The sequence below is a fragment of the Schistocerca piceifrons genome, chromosome 8 (genome assembly GCF_021461385.2).
Source record: "Schistocerca piceifrons isolate TAMUIC-IGC-003096 chromosome 8, iqSchPice1.1, whole genome shotgun sequence".
NCBI lineage: Eukaryota > Metazoa > Arthropoda > Insecta > Orthoptera > Acrididae > Schistocerca > Schistocerca piceifrons.
Window position 1 is genome coordinate 128118406 of NC_060145.1, and position 9256 is coordinate 128127661.

A 9256-nucleotide genomic window follows, 5' to 3' on the forward strand; every position below is an offset into this window, starting at 1 on the left:
CATAAATAACGCACGCGCGCGCGCGCCCACACACACACACACACCCACACACACACACACACACACACACACACACACACACACACACACACACAGAGAGAGAGAGAGAGAGAGAGAGAGAGAGAGAGAGAGACTTCATATGAGAGTTAGCAGTAGTATGCATCTATCAGATGAGGGGTATGTTATACAATAATTTTGATGTCTTGGTATGTACTATCAACTAAACAGATTATATAAATTATTAAAGCTTACTTCATTTTACAAATTTGTTTCCTGCATGTCCTTTCTCTTTTCCGTAGTATCATTAGCACAATGGGACCTCTTATTCAACAAGTCGTCAGAATGCATCTCACTTTTCGACACACTTCAAATGTTTTGTTCTGCTCTGAAAAAACACGGTCTCTACCAGCTATAGTCCAGACAGAACACTACTTCAGAAAGCTCATAGGGTTACAAATGAGCAATGCACTGTTTAAAGTTCTATCTTGATATGTAATTAGTTTGTAGATGAGATGCCGGCCGGTGTGACCGAGCAGTTGTAGGCACTTCAGTCTGGAACCGTGCGACCGCTACGGTTGCAGGTTCGAATCCTGCCTGGATGTGTGTGATGTCTTTAGATTAGTTAGGTTTAAGTAGTTCTAAGTTTTAGGGGACTGATGACCTCAGATGTTAAGTCCCATAGTGCTCAGAGCCATTTGAACCATTTTTTGTAGATGAGATGCTAATACCTCCCACTTACAAGCCATCACCAGGAAAATCATACATTTGAAATTATAATAACTATTTTGTCATCAGAAAAGATTTGAGTGTAAAAAGTTTAGTTCTTCAAATATTCTTCAAAGGTGGTACTTCATATCAGATAAGTAACAGTGTATAACTTTCAATGTTTGTAAGTTTTATACCTTATTGAATATGGTCTTGTCATATGATCTTCATCTCATAGTGAACTTATCTAAGTGATGCTCTCATAAAGTATAGATCAATAATTATAACGGTATTTCTCCTCAAGTGTAATAAAAGTTGTATCTAAGTTTAGAGTGTTTCATATTTCCTTCATTTGTTCACACTGGAATTAGCAAGGGTGGGGGAGAGCTAAAGAGGGAAAAACTTCCAGAGAATCTTTCATACATATGAGTGTGTTAATTTTCATTTGCAGATCAATGTATTTTATTTTAAAGTGGATATTTTTCATTTCGTATAGTAAGTTTGACAATTAGTAAAATGAGTATTTGTTAGCCTTATGATAATGCAGGGTGTACCACTCAAACCTCCCTGATTTCATGAGTATTTGTTAGCCTTATGATAATGCAGGGTGTACCACTCAAACCTCCCTGATTTCAAGGACCCAGGAGAGAAAAACCACAGTAGATGCGACAATGAAAAATGCACCACATTGTAGAGCATTTCAAAAAAAATTTATATTCCTGTGTCAGAAGTGCCAAGTATCATTATCAGAGTGCAGCATGGTCACATAACATGAAAACAGTGACTCCACAGCAGCGCGTGCAAGCAGTAGTGTGGTTTGCAGAAAAAATCGTCAATTACTGTGCAAAGAAATTATTGTCGTGTGTATGAATGTGATCCACGTGATGTAAAAACAATTAAGGAATGGTATAGGAAGTTTCTGGCAACAGGGATGTTCTGAAACATTCTAGTGGTGCACATTACGGAGTTTCAGAAGAGACAGGGGAGGACATCAGACAAATGTTTCTCAGAAATCCATGTAGGTCAATTTGTCAAGCATCCAGACAACTTGATGTACCACGATCAACATTGCATCGTGTAGTTCACCAGCATCCTCGTATGTGTGCTTACAAAGTACAAATTCTGCCACATCTGACACCAAACAACAAACCATGCCGACAACAATTTGCTGCAGATACCCTGCAGAGTATTGATATGGATGCCAGCTTCCTGGAAAGATGTTTATTCTCAGATGAGGCGACGTTTCATCTATCAGGATGGGTTAATAGGCATAATGTTCGGATTTAGGGTTCACAAAATCCACACGTTGTCATTGAACATGTTTGTGATAGCCCTAAACTAAACGTCTGGTACGGGATAATGCACAACAGGATTGTTGGACCGTTCTTCTTTGTGGAACAAACAGTGAATGCGTCAGTGTGTCTGGACATATTGGATCAGTTTGTGTAGCCTCAGATACAAGGCTTGCAACCCAACATCATCTTTCAACAAAATGGAGCTCCACCACATTGGTCAACGACTGTTTGCAAGTTCCTGGATACAAAATTTCCCAATTGTTGGATTGGATGCAGAGGACCTATTGCCTAGCCACCATGTTCACCCAACAATACACTGCTTGATTTCTTCACGTGAGGATTCGGGAAGGACCACGTGTATGTTACCAAAGTGGATGATATTCGTACATTGTGACATTTTATCACTAATGCAATTGCAACAATAATAGAGGAAATTTTACAAAGAACTTTGCAAGAAATTGAATATAGACTCAATATTCTTCGTGCTACAAATGGTTCACATGTAGAGGTGTATTGATGATAAATAAATAAGTTCTTTGAGATGCTCTACAATGTGGTGCATTTTTCATAATGTAGGAACAATCAGGAAGGACAGATATAATGAAGTTGGCCCCTTCAGAAATTGTCGAAGTTTATGTACCATTATGTATATAAAGAAAAGTCATATATATGTTTGTTCTTACTGTGTAGAGCCTAATTTTACAATTCTTCTCAATTTAGCACAAATACATCCTCATACAAATTCTAATCCAATAAGATAGCAATGTATTTTCACATTGTATCATTGGTATAGTAGTTTCAAACTGTATAATGTTTGTAGCATTAGTAATAACTGTAATGACTGTCAAGATTTCATATGAGCATAGCAATCTCATTATTCAGTTCATGCCTAACTTGTGTAGGTGTATGATCATATGTGTCAAAATGTGATTGATCTATGTTGTACAACTTCATCAGCAGGATAGTTTTCTATATAGGAATTCTTAAGAGTCACTTTTTACTTGTTTCACTCAACTGGATATATGGGACAACTGTACTGTTATTGAGATTTTGTTTTGGGTGGTTTACTGCTATCAGAAAGTCATATAAAAAAAAGTTGATTACAATATTTATAGTGTCTGTTCTTGAACATTGTCTGTTGTTTAATATTCAACAACTATGAAATGAACAATAGAATTTAAATATGGCTGCACTTCTCTTGAAGGTGCTCCACATGAAGGACATCCCAAAACTGCAAGCATGTATGAAAACATCAACAACGTATGCTATGTGTTATATGTTGTATGAAATAGTTGATGCATAGGTATATCACAGGAAAGAGTAAATAATTTAAGGAGTGTAACTAACAACTTACCGAATAGTGGAGATTTCGAAAGGTACCATACACAACAATGAGAACATTGCTAGTTTTCGGACAAATGTTTTTCCAGAGCTACATAATACACACACACACACACACACACACACACACACACACACACACACACACACACCCCTCTATATGGCCAGCCGGTCTACAGTATTATTTTGGACACAGCGATGGGGCAGTTACGAGACAGATTCATTAACATGGACTTCTTGTTATTTTTTAACTTTTCAATCCACACAATTTTGATCACCATAAACAGTTTTCCCCTGAACTTGCATTACATTCACCGAATCAGTTTTCAGCTTTCCTGTTTAAGCTCATGGCTAGTGGTTACTGATATTGCAGGATAAATGTCATAAAAGTGTATGAAATCAAATGAACACCAAAACAGCATGCTATAAAATTGAAAACTCAAATTTTATTTTGTCCATTCCTAAGACCAATGCCTCAGTAGAGAGAACTTTTTCAGCCTTGAAAAGTACGAAGTGTGTGCACACACATTAAAACCTTACAAATATGGTTCCATTGTCAATTGAAAAAGATCGGTTGCAACTCAGGTACTAACTAAGGTTTTACAACACAGTGATCAGAAAATTTGCCAAAAAGGAGGAGGAGGAACTAGCTTCACTATGTAAAAGAGAATTTTAAATTTACACATGACATTTTATTTTTTTCTAATTGCTTACCCTAATAATAAGTATGGTACATGCCACTGGTAGAAATATAAGCAACTTCCAACTTGAGAGCACATCAACATCATCAGTGCTGAATAGGTTTATGAAATTTGTCAGCCGTAGTGTGTACAGCTGGAAAAAAATTCAGCATTTTCATTTTTACAGCTGTCATTTGATCATTATTTCTTGTAAATTTAATCACTAGTTCTTATTTTAAATGAACAAATTGAAACAATGTCATAGGATGAAAATTTTGATACTGGGTTTCAGTAGATGATGCATCAGAGAATATGGTGAACGTTTGAGGATGCAATGAAACTTTAAATTACAACAACCAAGCTAGACAGCAAATATCCAAATAAGATGCTTTTCTGGTGGAAATTACAGCAGCATTGATTTCTAAACCTTTGTAGGGTGGTATGCTAGATTTCAGCCATTCTTGCTACTAGTGCCTTGACTGAATGCAATTTTAGTTTTCCAGTGGCTGCCATTCTACTTACACTCAATTACTTCGCCAGATTTTTTTCACTAACATATATTTCACGCTGGGAGCTTACAAGAAAGATTACATTCCTGCATAAGACTTACATAGATCAGCCTGTTCAAACTCTGCCCCATAGGGCACAAGCACCTGTCAGCTCATGCACAGATAGCAAACACTACCATTCTGATGGCTCTATTGCTGTGCATTCCCACCTTGTTCTGTTGCATGTGTAAGCCTTCTATACACCCCTGCCTTTGGTTTCTTGCTCGAGGCATACAGTCACGTAATTTATGATTTGGCTGCACAAACATTAGCCTTTTGCCTACCTCTTGCTTCCGGGCACTCAGCTTGGATCCGAGCTCTTCAGGTGGAACACCCTGATGTAAATGAAATATTTTATGTTAGTCAGGCCTATAATCAATGTACATTTCTGAACATTTTTCATTAAATCTGCTGTACACCAATGCCCAAGTACATGTGACTGAGTAAACCTCAACACTCTTGGTTTGACTACACACTTGTGTATGTTACAAGAAACTATATGACCTTAAAAGCTGAGAGGAGCGCTGCAATGCAGATACAAATGTAGACTTAATATGGAGTGCACGTTCAGGCCTGGACTTAGTTGCGGCACATGAGCTGTGATACATCAACCTGTCTGGTCCAGCCCAGTGTGTTGCACTGCACAGGCTCATGGGATGGGCCAGTGTGGCAGGCCAGCAAGCAGCCAAAAAGCCTGCCTGCATTGTGCTGCTGTGGGATAACACCCTGAAGCGCATGCATCTGCTGCTAACACTATCCTTAAACCTAATTTTTCAAGTGATTTAACACTTTCTGCTGAGTCTTCAGTCTTCCTTTGTGTAGGTTAGTCCTGAAAGATTACTATGGATCAATGGAATGGAGTTAATCTTAGGTGCATTTCAAACTAACTTCAGAATAGCTTGCAGAATATTTAAATCTCACTGACACTTTCAAAATAAATCCTTAGTGTCTAAAAGTTGCTATCATTTCAAAAATTTCCTATGGAAAATTAAGTAAAAAAATGATCTCCTACACGAGAATTTTTCCAAATCTACAAGTGACACATACTTCGACAGTTCAACACCAAGCAGTGAAAAAATATTCAAAGTGTGGAACTTTTGTATCTCTGCATTAACTGCACAAAGAAACCTAAGTCGAGGTTTAACAGCCATTGGAGTCATCTCTTATGTAAGTGACATAGAATCAGCCTCTCACATACAAAACTAAATCTCTCTACTATGGAGGGCACACCTAAAGTTTTACTGAACAGTTTCTTTATTACTTCACTGATATAAATCACCTGAAACTTCTCAAGCATGCTCCAATCAAACAACATTCGCAATGCTGAAACTGTTTCACTTTTTGCAAGCTAAAGGCATCTACGAGCTTGAGAAACAAATAATATAATTTTTCTATGTAGTTCATCATCCACAAATTGCAATATACCGGGTGATCAAAAAGTCTGTATACATTTGAAAACTGAATAAATCACGGAATAATGTAGATAGAGAGGTACAAGTTGACACACATGCTTGGAAAGACATGGGGTTTTATTAGAAGAAAAAAAAAAAACAGATGGCGCTTCATCTGATCAGAATAGCAATAATTAGCATAACAAAGTAAGACAAAGCAACGATGATGTTCTTTACAGGAAATGCTCAATACGTCCACCATCATTCCTCAACAATAGCTGTAGTCGAGGAATAATGCGGTGAACTGCACTGTAGAGCATGTCCGGAGTTATGGTGAGGCATTGGCGTCGGATGTTGTCTTTCAGCATCCCTAAAGATGTCAGTTGATCACGATACGCTTGCGACTTCAGGTAACCCCAAAGCCAATAATCACACGGACTGAGGTCTGGGGACCTGGGAGGCCACGCATGACGAAAGTGGCGGCTGAGCACACGATCGTCACCAAACCCCATTTCATTTCCAGCATGTGTGTCAATTTGTACCTCTCTATCTAAATTATTCCATGGTTTATTAAGTTTTCAAATTTATACTGACTTTTTGATTACCCGGTATTTAATCTCAGTTTGAATTTGTAACTACATAATTTTGAGAACTCATCAAAACATGAAAAAAATGAATAAAATAATTCTTATTGTCTCATTCCAATACTTCAATATCTGTGGTTTACATCACCATTAGCTGATAATAAGCACCATGTTTACACAGACGCAGATTTGAACCAGTGTTGTCCTGAATGCGAGTCCCGTGTGCTAACCACTGTCAGTCCAATAGAAGAATGACCATGCTGGAGGAAACGGAAATGACATTCGAGATGTATGTCATGCTGCACCAATATTAGTGATAAAATGCCCGTTCTGAGAAGTGAAGGGCAGGGGGAGGGCACATTTTTTAACTTTAAAATACTTATTATTTTTGTTGCAATCCACGTAAATGTGGACACCCACTATATACTGATAGTAACATTTATTAACATATTTCTCTTATACAGAGCTGCTTCCTGTCCTTCCTCCTACCACCACACATTGTGCATAACTAGAGGTGTACATGTCCCGCTTTTAACCCGCCCATGCTTGCCCGGTGGCCAGGCCGCCGCTCGTTGTCAACAGAACGGGCAGGCTGCTTCACTCCCAGCCAAGCCAAGCAGAACCCAACCCGGGCAGGCTGCGGGAAACTTGCTTGCCTGCCTGCCCATATTACTGCTGAGCTGCGCTACGCAGCCGTTTAGTCTGCGCGCGTCATTGTCGTATTATGAACGTTAATCAAAAGTTTTTATTTTACCTGAGCACCAAAAGACAAACCCCAACATTATATATATATATATATATATATATATATATATATGTATTAATTTCAGGTAAAAAAAATATTGGTTTTATTTGTATATTCTTCCTTTACGCGTATATTTCGGGCTGCTTATCTATATAAATAAAAATTAATTGCCAAATGTGTTGATAAGCGTAAAACTCGAGAACGCCTGGACCAGTTCGGCTAAATTTTTTTTGCTGTGTTCGTAATTCTCAGGACAAGGTTTTTATGAAATAAAATTTTTCGAAAATCGACCGAAAAATTGGAAAATTTGACAAAAACTGAAAGTGCGTTTTCATTGTGTCCGTGTGTTTGTATTGCATACAATCTTGATTAAATTTTGCACACTATACCTTGAAACCAAGAGGAAGGTCACAGTCTACATTAAATTTCATATGGTGCATGGCAGAGGTTACTTTACATAACGGAACTCGACAAATTGTACGTATTTATCCCGATCTTGATGAAATTTGGCACACTTGATATTCAAAGCAGGATGAAGGGCGTTGCCTGCTTAAAATTCTGAATGGTGCATGGCGGAGGGTACTTTACGTACACACTTCTACACCAACCTACAATTTTATTCCGATCTTGAAGAAATTTTGCACACTTGACCATCAAGAGGAACATCACTGTCTACATAATATTTCGGACAGTACATTGAAGAGAGTACCTTACAAAAGATTTTGACATCGTTTGCGGGTTACCATGAAAGTTCACTATGTACGCATGTTTCCATGGAGAAGGTTTTTGAATATTTACATGTGCATATATATATATATATATATATATATATATATATATATATATATTTGAGAGCTGTCTGACACATTCACAGTCATCGTGTTGGACAATTCGCGCACAGCAAATGTCGTTTAACAGTTGCAAACCATTTTTGGTTGAGTGAACGTGTTATATTGGCTGCAAAAAACCTTGATGTTAACGAAATGAATTTTCAGATTCAAAATATGACACCTGGCGAATTGCTGACATACAAGTCGGTTTATTCCGTTACTAACCAAGATGATGTAGTCAACTATCCTACGGAATTTTTAAATTCGCTGGATTTCTCTAATCTAATCTAATCCCCAGATTACCGCCTCCCAATCTGTAATTAAGTCGGATCGGCAATCATGTTGCGAAAGGTAAACCAGCCACGTCTTTGTAATGGCACCCGGCTTGCGGGGAAGAAGTTAAAGAACAACGTAATCGAAGCCACAATTTTAAAAGGAAAGTACAAAGGTGAGGACAGTTTGATTCCAATATCACTAAGATTCCGACCGACATGCCATTCGACTTTAAACGGTTATAATTTCCAGTGCAGCTTACATTTGCCATGTCGATAGATAAATCGCAGGGGCAGTTGTTATATGTTTGTGGCATCAATCTTGAAAAATCATGTTTTTCACATGGCTATTTGTATGTCGCATATTGCCCTGTCGGGACACCTTCAACTTCATTTGTTTACGCACCAGAAAACAAAACTATCAATGCTGCGTATCAAAAAGTATTACAATAAATGCTACCTAGCAATAAACTTTGACACTGATTCACTGATCACCACAAAAGTTGACAGATATATATGAGTTTTCATAGATAGGTGAAGAGGAGATGAACTGAGGTGGCGGAATCCAACAGAGAGAGGACGAGGAGAAGGATAGAGGGTGGGGGGGAGATGGGCCAAGGGATGGGTTCAAAAATGGTTCAAATGGCCCTGAGCAATATGGGACTTAACTTCTGAGGTCATCAGTCCCCTAGAACTTAGAACTACTTAAACCTAACTAACCTAAGGACATCACACACATCCATGCCTGAGGCAGGATTCGAACCTGCAACCGTAGCGGTCGCGCGGTTCCAGACTGTAGCGCCTAGAACTGCTTGGCGACTTCGGCCGGCCAAGGGATGGGGAGTGGGGGGGGGGGGGGGGTGAT